General features: G+C 46.1%; 2 protein-coding genes across 2 annotated transcripts in view; one reads left to right on the forward strand and one right to left on the reverse strand.

Annotated features, from left to right (window-relative positions):
- The window catches only part of KYAT3 (kynurenine aminotransferase 3), a 339,825-nt gene that overhangs the window by 121,346 nt on the left and 198,047 nt on the right, over window positions 1-20,432 (reverse strand). The window lies entirely within an intron of this gene.
- LRRC8D (leucine rich repeat containing 8 VRAC subunit D) overlaps window positions 6,729-20,432 on the forward strand; it is a 76,535-nt gene continuing 62,831 nt past the window's right edge. The window contains exon 1 of the mRNA XM_083743342.1: window positions 6,729-7,100. The gene's annotated coding sequence lies outside the window, so the exon portion shown is untranslated. The remainder of the gene's footprint in view (window positions 7,101-20,432) is intronic.

Below are 20,432 nucleotides of genomic sequence, written 5' to 3' on the forward strand. Positions count from 1 at the left end.
TGCTGCAAAAAGAGTGTAGTTGGTCAAGGGAGCCATGGACCCAGAAAAGTTGAAGACCTCTGAACTAAATCATCCAACATTTAGAATATAAGCCCACCAACCCTTAATACCTAAAGTGAAATACTTAAACTGAATTCCCAAAACCATTAAAGTCACACAATGCAGACCCTACAAGTGTCCCTATTTTCCAGGGACAGTCCCAGATTTACAGAAGACATTTCTAATTTGATCCCGGAATGTCCCACTGTTCCGTAAGGTAAAGGGGTAAAGGGACCTCTGACCATTAGGTCCAGTCATGACCGACTCTGGGGTTGCGGCGCTCATCTCGCTTTATTGGCTTCCGGGTCACGTGGCCAGCATGACTAAGCTGCTTCTGGCGAACCAGAGCAGCACACGGAAACGCTGTTTACCTTCCCGCCGGAGCGGTACCTATTTATCTACTTGCACTTTGATGTGCTTTGGAACTGCTAGGTTGGCAGGAGCTGGGACCGAGCAACGGGAGCTCACCCTGTCACAGGGATTCAAACCGCTGACCTTCTGATCAGCAAGTCCTAGGCTCTGCGGTTTAACCCACAGTGCCACCTATTGGAGGGTATGGAGTTATGCAGTTCCCGAGCCAAGACGATAAGCAACTACAACTCCCACCAGCCTTATCCAGCAGAACCAATGGTCAGTGATGATGGGAGTCATAGTCCGGTAACATGGAGGGCACCACATTGGCTTCTTCTGCTTTCGGTGGATTTTTGTATTTTGTCTTGCTTTTGCAAACCACCCTGGAAGTACTGCTTCCAGGACAGTATACATTTTTGTTTTTGTTTTTTCTAAATAAAATAAATAATACGTACAAAAGCAAAACCCCGACTCGAATAGTGCTTATCGGCGGTGTTACATCCGTTCATAGGTGGCATCCCCGTGCAACTTTCTGAACGAGGAAACAGTAGAAATAAAAAAGAGCCTTCAACATTTGCATTGCTTGCAAAAAAAACCCTTCTTTTTAAATTCCTTGCGGAGTCATAGGCTTGGGGACACAAGGAATTCTACCAATTGTTGTGAATTGCTCTAATCCTGTAAATTTGATCAGATGTAACAGCATATCATGTATTGCAGGTGAATTAATTAGACCTGCCAGGACAATGGACCAACACAGAGCGTAAAACAAAGGGTGGAATTCAGTGCCACGCTATGTTGAACATTTTGTCTGTGCAAATGTATCATCTTGTTGACAATTGCCCCTCCCCCACTGTTCTAGGGGTTCTCCCAACCCCAAGCCAATTTGGGGGGGGCATGTGGTAGGAGGGAGGAGGAGAGGGGTAAAGACCCATTGCACAAGCAGAAGCCCTTGCGCAGGCCTTCCATTGGCAAGAGTTTCGCAAGAGTTCAAAAAGTGCAGTGCATAAGTACATTCTGTACCTGGTATTTGCAAGCAGATCTTGAGAAGCGTTCTGAGAATGGGTTGTTTTGGACTTGGAAGTCGGAGCTCATGTAACCAGATACAGGACTAATTCTGCCAGGGAGAATCATTCAAGAGGCGATTTTAAGCCCGGCATTGTTAACGCTACTGAATAAACCATAAACTGGAGTTGAATTAAAAACAAAGCTATGGCCTTTCTCGATTGCACCACATGTTGGTCTAGTTTCGTATTCTGGTTTCAACAATGGCCGGTCAGATGTTTCTGGGAAGCTTAGCAGCGGGGCGGAAAGACAGCAGTCCTCCTTTGTGGTTTGTCTTCAGTATTTAGAGGAAGTCTGCCACTGGAAACATGAAAGTTCCTTCAAGCAATCATGATTAGTCCCTGTTTCCTTTTGAATTTATCTAATTCTGCAGTCCTCAGTGTGGTTCCAATGGGGACAATGGCACCAGTGAAATTGACCACACTTGTTCTCTTATCATCCTCATCTCTTCCTCCCTCTCTGTCTAAATTTTGAGGAGGACATGCTGCAAATAAAGTACAGATGTGTGTGTGTAGCAGACTTTTTTGGGGGAAAGGGTATAGATGGACATTTTTTAAATTTTATTAAATAAAAATAGGCAAAGAGTTCAGCTCTGCAAATCTCAAAGCAGCCTACCACTATGTGGCTTTCTTAACAAGAATAAGGGAAGAAAGATGAAACAAAAATAGACTGAGGAGGGGGAAACCAGTGGAGTGTTTTGAAGACGCTTGTGCAAAGTTTTGGAAGGAAATGGCAAGAGAGGACAATTACCGTATTTTTCTGTGTATAAGACTAGGGGTTTTTTTTAACCAAAAAATTAGGTTTAGAATTGAGGCTCTTCTTATACACAGGTAGTGTTGAGGAGTGTTTTCTTAATCTGGAGTCCCCCAAAATAGGAGGTGCCTTATACATTGGGGCATCTTATACATGGAAAAATATGGTAACTTTGGATCAAGAGTGGAAGAACAGGCAGGACTGGCTCATAGTAGATGCAGGGATGCAGGGAAGGTTGGTAGTATTTTCCTGGTACAGCAAAAGTAAAAAAGAAAGGGGAAAGAGAAATGCGTTCCAGAGAAGAGTCAATATAAGGAAGGGGCAAGTGGGCAGGGACGACCGGACAATGCCATTTTTAGTGATGATCCTTTGAGAGAGGAGACTTCTCTGTGGATAGAATCTCTGAAATTCAGAGCTGGCTAGTAGCAGCTTTGACTGGGGAATTCTCCTGAGGTGTATTTTATTGGATGTGTCCACATCTGGAGCCCAGAATTCAGCATGGACCCAGACTGAAGCATCACCTATGGTGGATATCAAGAGGTCCTCTTTAGGTCATGCTGGCTCTCCCTGGTCTCCACAGACAGCAGATTGTGGTGCCAAGTTCTTCCATGACTGAAACCCAGAGTCCAGGCTGGCTCAAAAGTGTAATTGTGATTCCATTTACTCATCATACAAAGCTCAACCTGGTAAAATGCATACAACTTCATACCCCCCTTTTTTTGTCTCCCTCAGTTATTAAGAGGATCAAACTCGAACCAAACCATGAATAATGATTTGTTTATTTTCATTCATATGTGCATTCTTATTTTCACTGTTATTTATGCAATTAGAACAAGACATTACGTGCTTTTGAGCTGCAAATTAATCATTGATCCTTTGTAACTTAGATTCCTGTGCCTTCCTGTTTTGCACAGAGTTAATTTGGAACTTTGAACTTTTTCTATCTCATAGCCACAGTTGTTAATTAACAGGTATCTCCAAAGGTTAAAATCCATTCAGTGCCATTTCTCCTTTAACGGTGTTTGCCTGTAGCTTACACTGCCTGTTTCTTCCTTCTACTTTCTCCTGAAGAAAGTTGCTATAGAGCAGTTTGCTTCACTTCACATCTTACTCAGGCGAATCTAGGATGTTTCCTTTCTGTCAGTGGACTGAGAAGCTGAGTTGTTTTCCTGGAAATTGTGTATTTCATGGAGTTGTGTATTTCCCCAAAGTCATCTTAAGAAAAGTTGCACCTTATTCTGTGTGACTGCACGACAAACATATGACACAAGTCAATTGCAGTAGAGTTGGTAGACAGAGACTTACAGTCCCATACATGCTTACTCAAAAGTAAGCTCCACTGAGTTTAATGGCATTCACCCCAGGAAAGCAAGTAAACCAGGAAAATAAACCAGGATTCCTGGCTTAGCATTATGTCTGAATTGGGGATTGTGGTTTATTTCGGTCTAATAAGCAATTATCAGTAACTGACTACGACAGGGGTCAGCAAACTTTTTCTGCAGGGGGGCGGTCCACTGTCCCTCAGACCTTGGGGGGGGGACTATATTGGGGGGGATCCCCCCCCCACTGACTCTCCCCTACCTTATCCACAGCACTGGATGAGCCCCAGTGGCTGCTTACCTGTGCCTTGCGAGTGGCAGGGGCTGGCAGCAGTGGCAGAGGAACGATGAACGGCGCGAAAGGGCTGGCTCTGCTTAAGGGGCTTTAAGGGGCTGCTTTAAGGGGCTGCTTAAAATGGTGCTCAGCCAACTGCAGCTCAACAAAGCCCAGCCCCCTTCCTCCTCTAGGCAGGGCAAGGAGAAGCCAGGAGGAGGGAGGGAGGCGCTGCTGTGGTGTGTGTGAGGGAGGGAGGTAGGGGGAATGGTGCAGCCTGAACTATCAGAATCCCCACGCCGATCCATGCGGTGATTCCCGGACTGTCTGCGGGCCGGATCCAGAAGGCAATTGGGCCAGATCCAGCCCCCAGGCCTTAGTTTGCCTACCCATGGACTACAGCTTGTAGTTCGCCGCGACCAAAGCAACCCAGATTGGTGTTCATGGTGAACCATTAACTATGGATGACTGTGATGTGCGAAAAGGCCCATTGATTCTAGATTCTTCTTTAAAACTTTAGTCCTCAATATCTATCCATCTCCATTTTGTTTGCTCAAATCTCAGTTGATAATTTTCTTTTACCTTTAATGGTTTCATTCTGCTAACTGCCAGCACAAGATTTTCCAGCCGGTTTTAAAAATATATTATTGTTTGTTATGTCTCTCAGTGCTAACCCACTTTTCCTCCTCAGCATGGAGGCCAAGCAGCAGAAACGACACTCAGCATGTTAGGTCCACCCCACTGTCACAGTCAATAAAACCAAACACAACAAATAAACACAGTGGAAGCAACAAGTGAGGCCTTTTCACAGCTGGCCAGAAATAATATAAATGAGAAGCAGCTGAGTGAGAAAAATAATTGAGTTGGATTGGACTGGCCAAGCATTTTTAAAAGGCTTAAAATAACCCACAGCTAATTGCCATAAAGAAAAGCTGAGTTAAAAATACAACCACAGATGGATGTTTGAGACAATTGGTATAATTTTCTTTAGATTTCAGAAGCTGATGTTGCTCCCTGGAAACTTTAAATAGACAGCTTCAAGTCAATAATTCTTTGAGTTTTGCAGCCCAGCCCTGTGCATGCATCCTCAGAAACAACTCCTGCTGAGTTAAATGGTCTTACTTCCAAGTAAATGACTAGGATTGCACCCATGTAGTGCAAACCAATGCACACTTACTCAGAAGTAAGTCCCAGCCTGCTCAGTGGTATTCACTCAACTGAGGCAGTCTTTAAGTACAAGCTTATGTATCCTTACTTGGAAAGATGGTTTTCTGTGCTCAGTGGGGATTATTCCTAGGTAAGAGTGTATAGAGCGGGACGCAGGTGGCGCTGTGGGTTAAAGCCTCAGCACCTAGGACTTGCCGATCGAAAGGTCGGCGGTTCGAATCCCTGCGGCGGGGTGCGCTCCCGCTGCTCGGTCCCAGCGCCTGCCAACCTAGCAGTTCGAAAGCACCTCCGGGTGCAAGTAGATAAATAGGGACCGCTTACCAGCGGGAAGGTAAACGGCGTTTCCGTGTGCGGCTCTGGCTCGCCAGAGCAGCGATGTCACGCTGGCCACGTGACCCGGAAGTGTCTCCGGACAGCGCTGGCCCCTGGCCTCTTGAGTGAGATGGGCGCACAACCCCAGAGTCTGGCAAGACTGGCCCGTACGGGCAGGGGTACCTTTACCTTTAAGAGTGTATAGAACTGCAGTCTGACAGCGCAATCCTATATTCAGAAGTCCCATTGAGTTTAATGGAGCTTACTCACAGGTAAGTGGGTGCAATATTACAGCCTTAGGAGTATGACAATTACAGCCAAATGACTGATAGCACAATCCAGTGCATTTAAAAAGGTAAAGGTACCCCTGACCGTTAAGTCCAGTCACGGACGGTTCTGGGGTTATGGCGCTCATCTCGCTTTACTGGCTGAGGGAGCCGGCGTACAGCTTCCAGGTTATGTGGCCAGCATGACTAAGCCGCTTCTGGCTAACCAGAGCAGTGCACAGAAACGCCGTTTACCTTCCCGCCGGAGCGGTACCTATTTATCTATTTGCACTTTGATGTGCTTTCGAACTGCTAGGTTGGCAGGAGCAGGGACCGAGCAACAGGAGCTCACCCCATCATGGGGATTCGAACCACCAACCTTCTGATCGGCAAGCCCTAGGCTCAGTGGTTTAGACCACAGTGCCACTTGCCACTTCAATGCATAAACTCCAGGACACACCCAGCCTATTTCCCTCTCTCAACAGTTGGCCTAACAGTTATAGATGCCAACTCCCTGAGGCCCTGGGTGCCCAAGCACCCACAAAATTTCCCATGAAGGGGCTAGGCATCCACAAATTTCGGTGCTAGGGCCGTACAGCCCCAGGCACCCAGGTTGCAGGGCCCAGCTGGCACTCCTGTTAACAGTTTAGCAGTAATGGTCTCTATACAGTATAGAGGTGGTGCCTTTGTGGGTAGCTCAGCTGGCAGAGCATTACCGGGATTTCAACATTACTGGGATTTCAATGTCGGAATGGACATGGGGGTGGTGGGGTTTCTGAAAAGTGGCATTTTGTCCTGGATCTTAGGCAAGTCAATTGAAAAATCACTTATTTTGGCGTTCTTGTAAAGAAAAGGCCAACAATTTCGGGGTCTCCCTAAATAAAAGCTCAACAATTTTGGGATCTCCTTAAAGAAAAAGCTCAACAATTTTGGGTTTTCCCTAAAGAAAAGCTCAATTTTGGGATCTTCCTTTTGAAGAGCTCAATAACTTTCGGGTTGTCCTGGTTTTCACTTTTTGAAATATGGCAACCCTACATAACCTAGGCTTAAAGTGCCATTGAACGCCTAGCTTTCATATCTCTGTTTCTATCACTGATTGGAGCGTTCAGGTGCAGGCGCGGCGACGGGACCGGGCCAGCCAGCCAGCCAGCAGGCGCGTGGCGAGCTCCCCTTGCCGGCGGCCCTGTCGCACGCCGCGCCTGCACCTGAACCTGAACCCGGGCGCGCGCCGGGGTAGTGGGGGTGGGGGAAGAGAGGAAAGGCGTCTCCCGGAATCACATGGGCTTCGCCGCCGGTGCCATTGGCTGCGGCCAATGCGCTGAAGGCGCTTGCGAGGGGGCAGAGAGACCGGCGAAGGGGCGGCCGTGCGTCTTCCTCTTTTTCTTCTTCTTCTTCTCCTCGCCAAGGCCGAAGACGCGCTCCTGGAGTTGTGCGTGGGGGGGTTGCAGCCCGAGCCGGGAGTCGCCGCGGCAGCTCGGCTTCCTGGGGCTCCGCTTTGCCGCCTTTGCTTCTCCCCCTCTCCTCATGGCTCAGCCGCCGGAGTGACCCACTTTTGAGGTGCGTAAAAGCGCGGCGCGTCTGGACATTCCCCGGCGCGCATTGGCGCGCGGCGCCCGGGGGGGGGATCCCCGGCGAAACCGCAGCGCCGGCGGTGCCGAGGGTTTTGCGCGCCCCTTTGCAACAGCCCTTGCAAGGCACCTCGGTGCTGGTATCCCCGAAGGTAGTCTTTGGAGGGCCGAGGCCGGAAAAGAAAGGTTGCCCAACTTGGTTACTTGTAGCCTTATCCTCGGTACTTGCTGGCTGTGCTCGCGCAGGTAAGTAAGTGGGTGAAGGACCGCAGCCTTAGAAATAAAGTTCCAGGGGTGCCAAGCTGAATGACATATTGGGGCAACCCCATCCCACATAATCGATCGCACGCACATCATTCGAATGGCAATGCCCATCAACCGTGGGGTGCCCCGGCTCCCTCAAATATTTTACTTTTGCGGGGAGGGAGCGAAGAGATCTCGGCGGCCCCTGGGAGTTGGCTCCTGTGTAAAGTCTTGTTGAACCCACTGAGGTGTCACTTCTGAACAGATTGTAATATTGCTGCGCTCTAAAGTGCCTAGTCAGGCGGGAGACCTCATGCTCTTGTCGTTCAGTCTTTGCCTCTGTGCCGCGCGAGGTCTCTGTCTGCAAAAAATGATGCAGCCTCTCTTGTCCTCAGCTGAACTTCCGGCTGCTGCTAGGGCTGCGTGAGACTTCTAGATTGTCACGGCTTATTTCATAGCCTTCCCCTTCTAAGAGGCCGAGCTTACGCATGGAGGATGCGAAATAATAAAGAGAAGAGGGTCTCTGGCAACGTGCAGAGTGCTCCTTCTCTTTCACAGCATAAAGACGCAGCCAGGTTTCCAGTCTAGGCATTACCTTGTCCTTTAACGTTCTTGCAAATTAAAGGGGGGGGGGTTCAAATTGCCCGGCCATAGTTTATGACAGCAATCAGCTTCATTTGCAAGATAAGAGCAGTTATAACAAAATAAATGCTGTATGTTAAACAGCAGCCTTATACTCCAGATCACTGCACCGGATAAAAATTGAATGCAGTTCCCCATCCCGTTTTGTTTCAGAAAGTCAAACGTCCCAATTGGATTTGGAATCCTTCACCCCCTGGTTTAAATAGGCAGGTGTAAAGGAAGTGTTTTTTGGCACGCTTATTGGAAGGGGAAATGCAGAGCTGGTGTGAGTGGCCCCACAAGAGTGAGAAATGATGCAGATGCCTCTGAATGATGCATTATGTCTAATGGGCCAAAGAGATCCAAAGCAGATGATGCTGGTTTGTGAGAAATGCTCAGAGCCTTTGCCACTTCACTAGGATATGATGCATCTTGTTACCAGATCTGATGCTTCCAGCTCATGCTGGCGTTGTGCAGGGCAATTGGAATGCATCCAGCAGTTTAGCAAGTCCGCTGAAGCTGGGAAGGCTAATATACTCAGATTAAATTCCTTTGTGAAAGTCCTTTGTTCTCTCTGTCTGTCTCCTCCTCCTCCTGCCAATAGTGACTTGCCTCAGGGACATCCATAAATACAGAGAATAGAATCTGCAGCAGAGAGGAAAAAGGGGTAACTAATTTTGCAGCCGATATGAAAGAAATAATAATGATTGACTGGCAGAAAGGAAGGAGGAGGGTTCATTTCTCCCTGGCTGGGTAACTCTGCTGCAAGAGAACAGGAGGCAGGGTAGAGCTGTGGAAGTGGGAATTCAAGGTGGTTAAGGGCAGAAAGCCTTTTGCCCTTTCATTAAGAGTTGCTCTATTACTGCATGGTTCCTTCCAACAATCAATTATGCCCTGGGAAACAATAGGTTGTTCCACATTGCGAAAATAGGCACGTCAAAAGGCTTGGTTCCTGTCCAGTAGCCTGCCCACAATATAGCTGGTTTATAGTGAATAAGTAGTCTGACTCCAAGCTGAAGTCTCAGGCCAAGCTATGCAAGTTCTTTACTCATTCCCATCTTTTTGGGAGATAAAGAGCTCCATTATCTCTGCTTAGTGTTATACCGGCTAGAAAAGAGAAAGTTGAGGATTTCAGTATGAATTTCTGTCAGGATAAGATGTACCTCTTGGATCTAATTCGACTTTTGGCTAGGCATGTAAGGTTTAGAAATATACTTAATTGCTAGGAGTTACTAGTGTGTGATTGACAATCTGTGTTCAATGTGTCTGATGAGGATTTTCTTGGAAATATCGAGGGGGTTTTTTAAAATAAAAAATGCCCCAAATTGATTGGGGCCTAATTTAGTGTGCTATTTGACTTGTATTCCCCCCCAAAAATATTATTTCAAATACATGGCTTTTGAGGGGTAGTTGAAGTGCTGTTTATGTAGTTTAAATTATATATATTTGAAGGTTTGCTTGGAAATTATGTTGGAATACTTATTAAGTATTTTGGAATATGACAACTCAAGAGCATACACTTCCTTACATTGTTTAAAATTGATTTATTTTTTTTTTAATCGAGGCACTGAAAAATAAAGCACAATTTTTTGCATGCACAAAAGAACTGTGTGTTTATGTTTGTGCCTGTATCTTTCTAGGAATAGTCATGGCGCAAAATAATGGCACTTTCAGGCTGCCCATTTGGCTGGCATTTGACAGAAAAAACAAAGCAGCAGATGGACTGCTTCTTGCTCCACATCACTGGTGACAATAATTAATGTTGAGGTGCTGCTGGTGGACGTCTAACTATTCCACAGTGCCATTTGTCCACCTATGAGTGTGAGATTGTTTTTAGGATCTTTTGAAGGCTGTTTGTAAAGGCCTGCAAAAAAAAAAAAAAAAGATGAGAAGTTTGTGGGCAGCAGAAAGTCTGGGGGAAATGGCTGATGCAACACTTCAGTGGTGTTTCTACAATGCCCCCCCCCCCATATGCAACACACGTGTAACCTAGAATACATACCGGTACATTGGGTGAGATCAAATGTTGTCTTTGCTTGGGTAGTGGGGGAGCCAGTGTTGTTCCACAAGCTGAATTTTCTGCACAAGTTGAAGTAGTGTCGCAGTAGAAGACAGCATCCGATAGGTTAACATGGTGCAATACTTTCCCCAGCCAAAGCCGTCCGTTGAATTTGGCTGTCGCAAGCGGAATCGCTGTCGCTCTAGCAGCGCTGCCAAAATGGAATCTTATTTGTTGATGTGTGGAGAAATTGCGCGTATAATTTTTATGGATGGAGTGCTCATTCTGTGGGAGCACTGTTCCCATAGTTATGAAACTTAAAACGGTTATGAAAGCAGATTTTTTGTTTGCTTCTTTGTCTTTCCTTCCCCAAATGGTCAAAAAGAGAAGGAAAGAGGACTTCTAGAGCAAGCGAAGAACAACAGCAAGCGTGATTTTAAAAATACCAATAAGGGTGATATTGTGTGACGGAAATATAAGACACAAACAATTCTGGCTCCAGGATTTGGGGGCTCTAGGGCAGTGTTTCCCAACCTTGTGCCTCCAGATGTTTTTGGCCTACAACTCCCATCATCCCTGACCACTGGTCTTGCTAGCTAGGGATGATGGGAGTTGTAGGCCAAAAACATCTGGAGGCACAAGGTTGGGAAACACTGCTCTAGGGCATGGCGCCATCAATGAAGCCACTTCACCTGGAAGAATCGGAACCTGCAAACACAATTCTCTACGACTCCGTGAAGTTGAAATGATAGTCCTGTTAAGGCAGCGGATCCTGTGAAATGCCCAAACCTCCACCTTCTGGAGTTGGTTGTATGCATATTATGGTGTCTGAAACTCACTCTGAAAATTGTAGTGTAACCATTGTTGTAGTTTAACCATGGTATATTGTGGCTTTGTTCAATCTGATGGCTTCAGATGTTTTCGACTTCAACTCTCATCACCTCTTGCTGTTGGCCATGCCGACTGCAGAAGATAGGACTTGTCGTCCAAAACATCTGGCTGGCATTAGGTTGGGGAAGGTTGGCCCGCAGGGACATTGCTATCATTTTTTAAAACTTCATATTTAATCATCTAAATGTGACTACTTAGCCATGATCTACGTTGGTAGCAGTGAGCCGCTACTTGGTTTCCCCTCCTTTCCTTTAGCAGGGTGAATGGTTAGACTATGTGTAATTTAGCTAGATTAAAACATGACAAGGAACACCTGTTTGGATCCTTTTCTCCCAAGATCCTCTGTGTTCCCAGAATTGTCTCTTTAGCAGCAACTTTAGGTAGTCATTACCATAACAATTATGTGATTTGCTGTAATTTCAAGAACTGGTCCCTGAATTTGCTTCTTTTTCTCTTCCCTTATCTAGTCTTGTGGCTGTTAGATTCTGAGCATTTATATAGACCAGACTGTCCAACTTTTCATACCAAGTGGACTGCAGGCTGCACACATGGGGAGGGGGGAGTGAACCCCAAATCTGGTACCTCCCTAGCTCTAACACTGCCTTTCCAAAGCCTGCTAAGTAAGGTGCTGGGCTTTGGGAAGGAGCTGTGAGGCTCTAGCTGGGTCCTGGAGCCCTCCCACTTCCTTCCCAAAGCTGGGAAAGTGCCAACTAGGCTTTAGGAATGAGGTAGGAAGACTCTGGGACACGGGTGGCGCTGTGGGTTAAACCACAGAACCAAATCGGACTTGCCGATCAGAAGGTTGGCGGTTTGAATCCCCACGACGGGGTGAGTTCCTGTTGCCTTATTTCTTTACATGATTGTTCATGTGCAGTGTTTGGAAAGTTTAGGTATTTAATGGATAATTAAAAATAAAATTGCTTTTCACAAGGGCTTCGTTGGTAATGCTGCCACTCTTAAGATGTGTGGGCCACCCGGACAGGGCATTCTCTGTGGTAGCCCCTAAATTGTGAATCTTCCTCCCAGCAGAAACGCTTCTGGCTTCTTCATTATACATGTTCCATACTATGCTGAAGACTCACTGCTTGACTCAGGCCTTGGACAGGTGGGATTTTTTTTTTAAAAAATTATTTTTTGTGGGATACATCTCTTGTTTTGGTCAATCCGCACTGTGCTGCTTTTCTTTGGAATTGCCTTACTTGCTTTTATAATTGCATGCACAACTGCCTTCCTTCTTTTATTTCTTTTTAATTGCTTGATTGTAATGCTGCAACAACCTCACAGCGAAAGGAGGTAAACCTCTTAAAAACAATCAAACCTGCAAACTCGATATCCTTATTGAATTGGACAGGTTTCCGCCTTTAAAGAGTCCTGAGAATATTATTTTTTTTAAATTGGCGCAGGCTTCGTAAAACAACACCAACCTTGAGTCGAAGACTTTCGTCATCTCTGGTGAAGTGGTTTGCTTTAAAAGTCACTGTTGCCCTGAAGAGTCTAGAAGTTCTCCTCCCCCCCACTCCCTCCCCCCCCCCCGCTTTCTTTGTGGCTCCTCACCCCCCCCCCTTCTCCTTGATCACATCTGCTGTTTGGTCATTTTCCCTTCTCGCTCTGTGGTGGGTTGCAAGAGGAATTTCTTGCAGTTTCAGAATCCTTAGTCATTGCTCACCCTGGCAGCTGCAAAACAACCCTCTTCCTTGTTACTACGTTACTAGCTTGTTCTTGTTGTTAACGTGCTTTACCAACCCCAGGAGAATTGTCTAGCCCTAATCCCCGAAGATTAGACGGGGTCTTGAGGATTTAGGCTGTGCCTGGACTGATGAAGAGCCCGGTTTCATTTTGCAAAGGTTTTTATTGCAGAGTTTACTGACGCCTTCCATTGTGTTTGTGTGCGTTTTCTTCCCTTGTTCGGGTAATAGTGTGATTCCCCCCCCCCCCCCCCGGACTATGCACTAATGTTTACCAGGATCTGTCGGAGGCAGAGGAGATTTGATCATTTGCCTCTCCCTGTTCAGAAGATCATTTTGACCCATGAAGCCCTAACTGCATATTCACTTGACTATCTGATCCGTACACAGTTTTAATAATGAATGGCATTTAGCTTATTAATATTGGATATTGTTATGCGTGCTGTATTTTAACTCATCCAGGAGCCTTGCGAATCAACACTTTAAAAGACACTGACAACTTGGCAATATAGATAGACCACACAGCAACCAACAGAGGCAGCCCATTTGCAAAACAAGCAAACGAACCTTATTGCTCTCCCATATTCACGATCACAAAGCACCTGCGCTATGCTGTATACAAGTTGGTGCTCACGGAATGGGCATAAATATGGCTGTAGTAGCCACAATTCCATTATTCGAGGTTTGCATCCTGACATTTTCATTCCTTGGGAACTAGAGGGTTCTGTCTCCCTCCGAGCTATTTCCAGATGTTCAGAGCACAATTTATGCAGGGCAGATGAACATCACAGTGGCACCAAATCGATACTGACAGGCAAGCTGTGCACGGAGATGTAAAGTTTTTACCTGCACATAGCTTCAGGTGCTCAATGTGAAATTACCTTCCTGAAAAGTGTTGGAATCAAGCCTTTTCAGAAGTTTTAAGTGTGTGCTTCAGTGTGGCACCTGATAGGGGGATACCTCATTCTCTCATGACGTCTGGGTGTGAGGGGTGTTAGGGGAGAGACAGTACCTCTGGTGGGGGACGCGTCATGTTCCTTCTAGGGTAGTTTGTCCACCTTTGGTCCCCACCCTGCACTCAGATCTCACCTGTGGCTTGTGGGAACGGCTTCCACTGTCCAGCTAAACGAGGTGAGGGTAGCCAATGGGTCTGAAAGGTTTGGTAAGTTAGGGACTTCCCCTGCATGCGAAAACAGGCTCTGGTAGATTGAGCAAACAAGACCAATAGTGAGTCCAGCAGTCAAGAAGGTTGTTTCTGCAGTTGCTGTAGGAGGAAATGAGGGGCAGATGGGGCTTGTCATCCTGGGAATGTAGCCCATCTAGGACAGGCTTCCTCAGCCTTGACCCTCCAGATGTTTTTGGCCTACAACTCCCATGATCTCTAGTTAGCAGGACCAGTGGTCAGGGTTGATGGGAACTGTAGTTTCAAAACATCTGGAGGGCCGAGGTTGAGAAAGCCTGATCTAGGATAAGGAAAACTCTGATCCTAAACTACTTCTGCCTTGTGGGATATCTTTGGGAGATGAAAAGGCTAAGGAGTAAACCCTACACAAATTCAGAATGGAGTCTCTAAGATGGTTGGATGGCACCTTGTACACCTCCTTCCAGCAACTCCCGCAGCCAAGGAGTTATTTATTAAGTGTTTGGGACAAGTACATACATAATCTATCCAGTTAAATTTCACATAGCTGCATTGATACATGGGCTTTGCTTCTGTTCTAATAGTATGTTAGATTCCTTTGAGTTGTGGAAAACATAGGCAACGTCATCTATCCAAATTATAGAATGGGTCTGTGAACTCAAGAGAATGTCTGTCTGGTAGGGAACCTCCATAGTCTAAATTTTTACAGCTGAGATTATATATTTGAGAACTAGTTGATCAAATCACAAATAAGAAATATGGGGTGAAGAGATAGGCATTCATTCCAAAGTTCAGCAGATGTGGTCTGAACATTTATTTGCTGCATTCTGAGGCGTTCTTTTTCCAGGGCAGAAAAAATATATATGTTCAGGCTGCTCCCATCAATCTTGGAATGTCTGCCTTGTCTGTCTTCACTCTTAAAAAGTTTTGAAAATAATGCTGGGTGGGTGAGCTCATAAATTTTGGGGTTTTTTATTATTATTTTAGAGATCAGCAGGGAAATGGAGGAAGTCAAGAATTATATGATGAATGCAGACCTATCTGAAATTGATATGGGATCTATTTGGTAGTAGAGTAATAACTCCTGATATATATATATATATATATATGCTTTCGTAGATTTTCACGGGTACAGGAATGCAGGTTTTGGTGTCCTCGGGTGTCTTCCCGTGTAAAAGTTGGGGTGTCTAGGCGACGTTTCGACGAGGTCTCACTCGTCATCTTCAGGCTGGTGCTTTCGGCTTCTTGTTACTGGAACAGAGCGGGATCTCAATGTTTGAGTTCCTATAAATACTGTAGAGGGGGTGTGGTGTCTAGCCTCCAATGTTCTGGGCAGAGAGGAAGTTCCCAGGCTAGTGTGCCTTTTCTTCTTTTGTTCCTTAATTACTTGAGAGATACCTTGAGTGATTTCTTGAGTGATATCCTGAGTACCACTTAGGTGGGTCATTAGGTGTGGATTAGTTGCTAAAGTCTTTGTGTCTTGACCTCTTGAACTTTGTGAAGAGTTTTCCTGAGAAGATGGCTGTATTGCACTTAGTTGTGCTTTGGCTTGGCTTCGTGTATAGGGGCGAGCTGTGGTTTTGTGGCTTGTGTCAGCCAGATCTGTGTAGGGATTGCAGGGGGGTGCAGCATCCGGAGGTGCCACCATGGATTGGCTACTGGATGGTGTCAGTAATTCATCTGTGGAGAGGGTCTGGGTTTGGGTCTGGTGTGGTTGATTGGTGTTGGCGTTCTCTTTAACACGGAACATCACCACAAGAGAATAATCATGGAAGCCATCGAGATAGAGAAACACCCTCACAACATGAACAAGCGTGACGACACATCCCGCTTGCCAGACATCTGGAAATTAGCCCTCCCCACAAAAACTGACACCAGATCCAGAGGCACACAGAACGCCAACACCAATCAACCACAGACGAATAAATGCACGTATCGCAGAACACAAGAATGCCGTCAAAAAAGAAGAAAAAACTTCCTCTCTTTTCCAACACATGAAAGAAACAGGACACGAAATTAATTTTGCAGATTCCAAATTGCTCTTTAACACGGAACATCACCACAAGAGAATAATCATGGAAGCCATCGAGATAGAGAAACACCCTCACAACATGAACAAGCGTGACGACACATCCCGCTTGCCAGACATCTGGAAATTAGCCCTCCCCACAAAAACTGACACCAGATCCAGAGGCACACAGAACGCCAACACCAATCAACCACACCAGACCCAAACCCAGACCCTCTCCACAGATGAATTACTGACACCATCCAGTAGCCAGTCCATGGTGGCACCTCCGGATGCTGCACCCCCCTGCAATCCCTACACAGATCTGGCTGACACTAGCCACAAAACCACAGCTCGCCCCTATACACGAAGCCAAGCCAAAGCACAACTAAGTGCAATACAGCCATCTTCTCAGGAAAACTCTTCACAAAGTTCAAGAGGTCAAGACACAAAGACTTTAGCAACTAATCCACACCTAATGACCCACCTAAGTGGTACTCAGGATATCACTCAAGAAATCACTCAAGGTATCTCTCAAGTAATTAAGGAACAAAAGAAGAAAAGGCACACTAGCCTGGGAACTTCCTCTCTGCCCAGAACATTGGAGGCTAGACACCACACCCCCTCTACAGTATTTATAGGAACTCAAACATTGAGATCCCGCTCTGTTCCAGTAACAAGAAGCCGAAAGCACCAGCCTGAAGATGACGAGTGAGACCTCGTCGAAACGTCGCCTAGACACCCCAACTTTTACACGGGAAGACACCCGAGGACACCAAAACCTGCATATATATATATATATATATATATATATATATATTCATTGCTGGGTCCACTGCAAGGGGGAGGAAGAAACTGCTGACTCCAGAACCCTGCTTCTCCCACCCACCCCGTGGCTGCTACTTACAGTGCAAAATGCCTGTTGACTGCATTCATTCAGTTAATTAATTACCAAGCCTCATTTAGCCCCAGCTTCTGCACAATGTGTTCAGGTGTTTGGAGGAATTAGGGCGCATTAATCTGATATGTTTGCTGTGGAATAGTGTTCTGTGGCTAAACAGGGCCACTTAAGTAGTATCTTAGCCGCTTCTCTTCTGATGGCACCACCAAAATGCTCAAGCAGGCAAGTTACATGAATACCTAGAAACACATGAGCTTTCCTTGTGTTGTAAATAGCTGCTGTGCAGTGCAGGTTCCTCCAGTTGGGACTGTGATGGCGGCAAAAGGTTAAAGCTCTCCTTCACATACCATGCCGGCTGTTGGTTTTGGAAAGAAAGACAGCCATGCAAGGCCAAACTGTTTGACACTTTTCATTTGTCCCTTGGCTAGGTAAAGGTAAAGGGACCCCTGACCATTAGGTCCAGTCATGACCGACTCTGGGGTTGTGACGCTCTTCTCGCTTTATTGGCCAAGAGAGCCGGCGTACAGCTTCTGGGTCATGTGGCCAGCATGACTAAGCCACTTCTGGCGAACCAGAGCAGCACACGGAAATGCCGTTTACCTTCCCGCTGGAGCGGTACCTATTTATCTACTTGCACTTTGACGTGCTTCCGAACTGCTAGGTGGGCAGGAGCAGGGACCGAGCAACGGGAGCTCACCCCGTTGCGGGGATTCGAACCGCCGACCTTCTGATCAGCAAGTCCTAGGCTCTGTGGTTTAGCCCACAGCGCCACTCGCGTCCCTTGGCTACCTTACATTTATTTCCTCCTCCCGCCAGCCCTGCAGCACAAATAGCAGCCTGGGGTGTGTGTGAGTGTTTATGATTAGCACCAAGGGTTAAATGCTCATTTGCCCAGCACCATTGCTTGGATCATGTTGGCAACTCCCTGCGCTTGCATTTCAGTAATAAATCAAATAATCTTGGAATAGCTCAGTCTGTAGAGCATGAGACGCTTAATCTCAGGGCCATGGGTTCGAGACCCATGTTGAGTGAAATATTCATGAATTGCAAGGCATTTAAAAGATGACTATTTCTATGAAATGTTGGGAAATGCAGTCTCTGATCTCCATGCTGTGTGTTGTTTGACCCTCCCAGAAGACGCATTGATTACAGAGCTTTATTTCTGGGTTGGGAGTGTCTGCTATAACTGAACTTTGTTGGAGAACGTCGTCAACAATGTTGAGATTTTAACTATGAAGAATCTTCCTGTGTTTTTGGCACAGATTTGTCTCGCAAGTTAAGTTGGCAGTCCGGTGCTGCGAGTAAGGCTCATTTCCACATCACTAATTTTAACTGACGTGGCCTCTCTCTCCCTGTTATGCCAAAAAGTTGCTTTCATACAAAGGAATCAAAAGTCCTTTTGAAGTGCGGCACCTCTGTGTTCTTTGCTGCGGCATTTTCCAGGTCTTGCAAACTGTCAAAAGGGACGGGCAACCAAACAGCTGGGGAAGTCTGCCAGAGAGGACCTTCATCTTGCAACTGTGCAAAAGCTCTAGGGGTCTGAAAATTTCTTTGAGGAAGTAGGTTATATCTCTTGGAAGTTCCTGGAGAAGAGTAGGCAAGTTATTTTGCAATTCATCTTTAAAGGAACAGAAAAACCAGTACAAAATAAGCACCGCTGCACCAAGTCTCGCTTTGACAGGATTCAGGAAAGATGCCTTCCGTTTTAGTATATTAATGAGAATAAGCCTTAGCTTAAGCATTGCCATCTGCAACTCCCTCTTTCTTTACCTGACTCCTGTTTCACAGAAGAGAAGAAAGTTTTGTGGGGAAAGAAGCGTAAGCCTTGCTGGCTACAAGGAAGATATATAAATTAAAACAGATGTTGATAGTTTATTTTTTGAAGTGAGTATTTGATGCATTGACTCATTTATGCCATGCAGCCCTGTTAGTGACTTAAGAATCTAGAAAGTACAGGTGAGCTATCTATTTAGGACTGAAAAGATCATATCAAAATATCCTGAGCTAGAAGGCTACCAATAGTTTAGTTTGGTATATCTGATGAATGGTGGTAATTTTTAAAAATTAATTAATTAATAATTGCATATCATTGTCACAGTTTTGATGGATGTAAAATTTATACCCCGCCCATCTGGCTGGGCTTCCCCAGCCACTCTGGGCAGCTTCCAGCAAAATATTAAAAATATTTAAATATTTAAATACCGTAAATACATCAAACATTAAAAGCTTCCCTAAACAGGGCTGCCTTCAGATGTCTTCTAAAAGTCTGGTAGTTGTTCTTTTTGACATCTGGTGGGAGGGCGTTCCACAGGGAGGGCGCCACTACCAAGAAGGCCCTCTGCCTGGTTCCCTGTAACTTTGTGTCCTTATTCCATAAAACTGGTGCAACTTTTCTTGTTGCAGAGTGGTTTTTGAATTTATAACAGTGACAGCCAGAAACTTTATTACTGAAAACTGCGTTTGTTGATGTTCCAAAAAGGGCTATTGAAAAGTATGTTGGGAGCCTCATGATACCTCTGAAGGCAATGGAGTGAATAGAAGGCTTTCTGAATGTCCCCTGGTAGATGCTAATCCAGCAACCTCCAGCTACGTTAGTTACTCTATTGTCGTTTAAGACATTGGCTGGGTTGGCATGTTATATTAAACCATAGTTAATGTTCAACAGTGGTTTAATGTTAAAGAGTAGTGATGGTTTTGCTCAAAAGTCCCACCTTTGCTCCTCTCTCAGCTTCCGGCTGTGCCAGGAGCAGCAAACAGCAGGCTTGTTGTGCTGTCCAAACCTGGGCTCATGGTTTGTTCCTCTCCAAAACAAACCATGGAGCGACCAACATTTCCTCTTGGCTTATTTGGGGGGGGGAGGAAGAAACCATGAGCTGGGTTGGCACAACACACCAGGCCGAGGTTCGTGGTAGCTGTTCCCAGCAGGAGAGGAGTGGAGCCGGGAGTTTTGAACAGCCTGCTCCTCGTTCATGTTAACACCATAGTTAAATGTTAACTGTAGCTTCATGCAGGGTGGAGAATCTTTTGCTCCCATCAGTCCCAAACAGCAGGGCCCATGGCCAGGGATGATGGGAGTTGTAGTTCAGCAACATCAGGAGAGACAGATGTTTTAATGTGACATTTGACCATGGCAAAGGATTTATGTTTGTGCAATGTGCCTTCTCTGTCCCTCCCTCCCTCCCTCCCTCCCTCTGTGCATGTCTTCTTCAAATCTGTTCCAGAAAGTTGGGGGAAACCCCCAGAACAGATTTAAGGAGATGGAGAAAGTCCTGTGGCACAAGCATAAATCCTCTCTCTGACAGGACAGTCGCTTAGTGCTCTGTTTATTTGGAGAGTAGAGTGGTACCTCTGGATACGAACGGAATCCGTTCCAGAGCCCCGTTCACATCCTGAAGTAAACGTAAGGCGCATCTGCGTGTGCACAGGTTGCGTTTTGCCGCTTCCGCGCATGCGTGTGACGTCATTTTGAGCATCTGCGCATGCGCGAGTGGCGAAACCTGGAAGTAACGCGCTCCATTACTTCCGCGTCGCCACGGAGCGCAATCCAAAAATACTTAACTTGAAGCTACTTCCACCCGAGGTATGTCTATAATGTTGTTGGCGCCCATCTGTCTCAAGAAAAAAATCACATGCTCTGGCAGGTGTGAAGCCAAACAGCTACATTAGCAGTACAGTGGTACATCAGTTTAGAGAGGCTTCAGGTTACGGACTCCGCTAACCCAGAAATAGTACCTCAGGTTAAGAACTTTGCCTCAGGATGAGAACAGAAATTGCATGGCGGCGGCGCAGTGGTAGCGGGAGGCCCCATTAGCTGAAGTGGTACCTCAGGTTA

The sequence above is a fragment of the Podarcis gaigeae genome (genome assembly GCF_964106915.1).
Source record: "Podarcis gaigeae genome assembly, chromosome: 6".
NCBI classification, from domain to species: Eukaryota; Metazoa; Chordata; class Lepidosauria; order Squamata; family Lacertidae; genus Podarcis; species Podarcis gaigeae.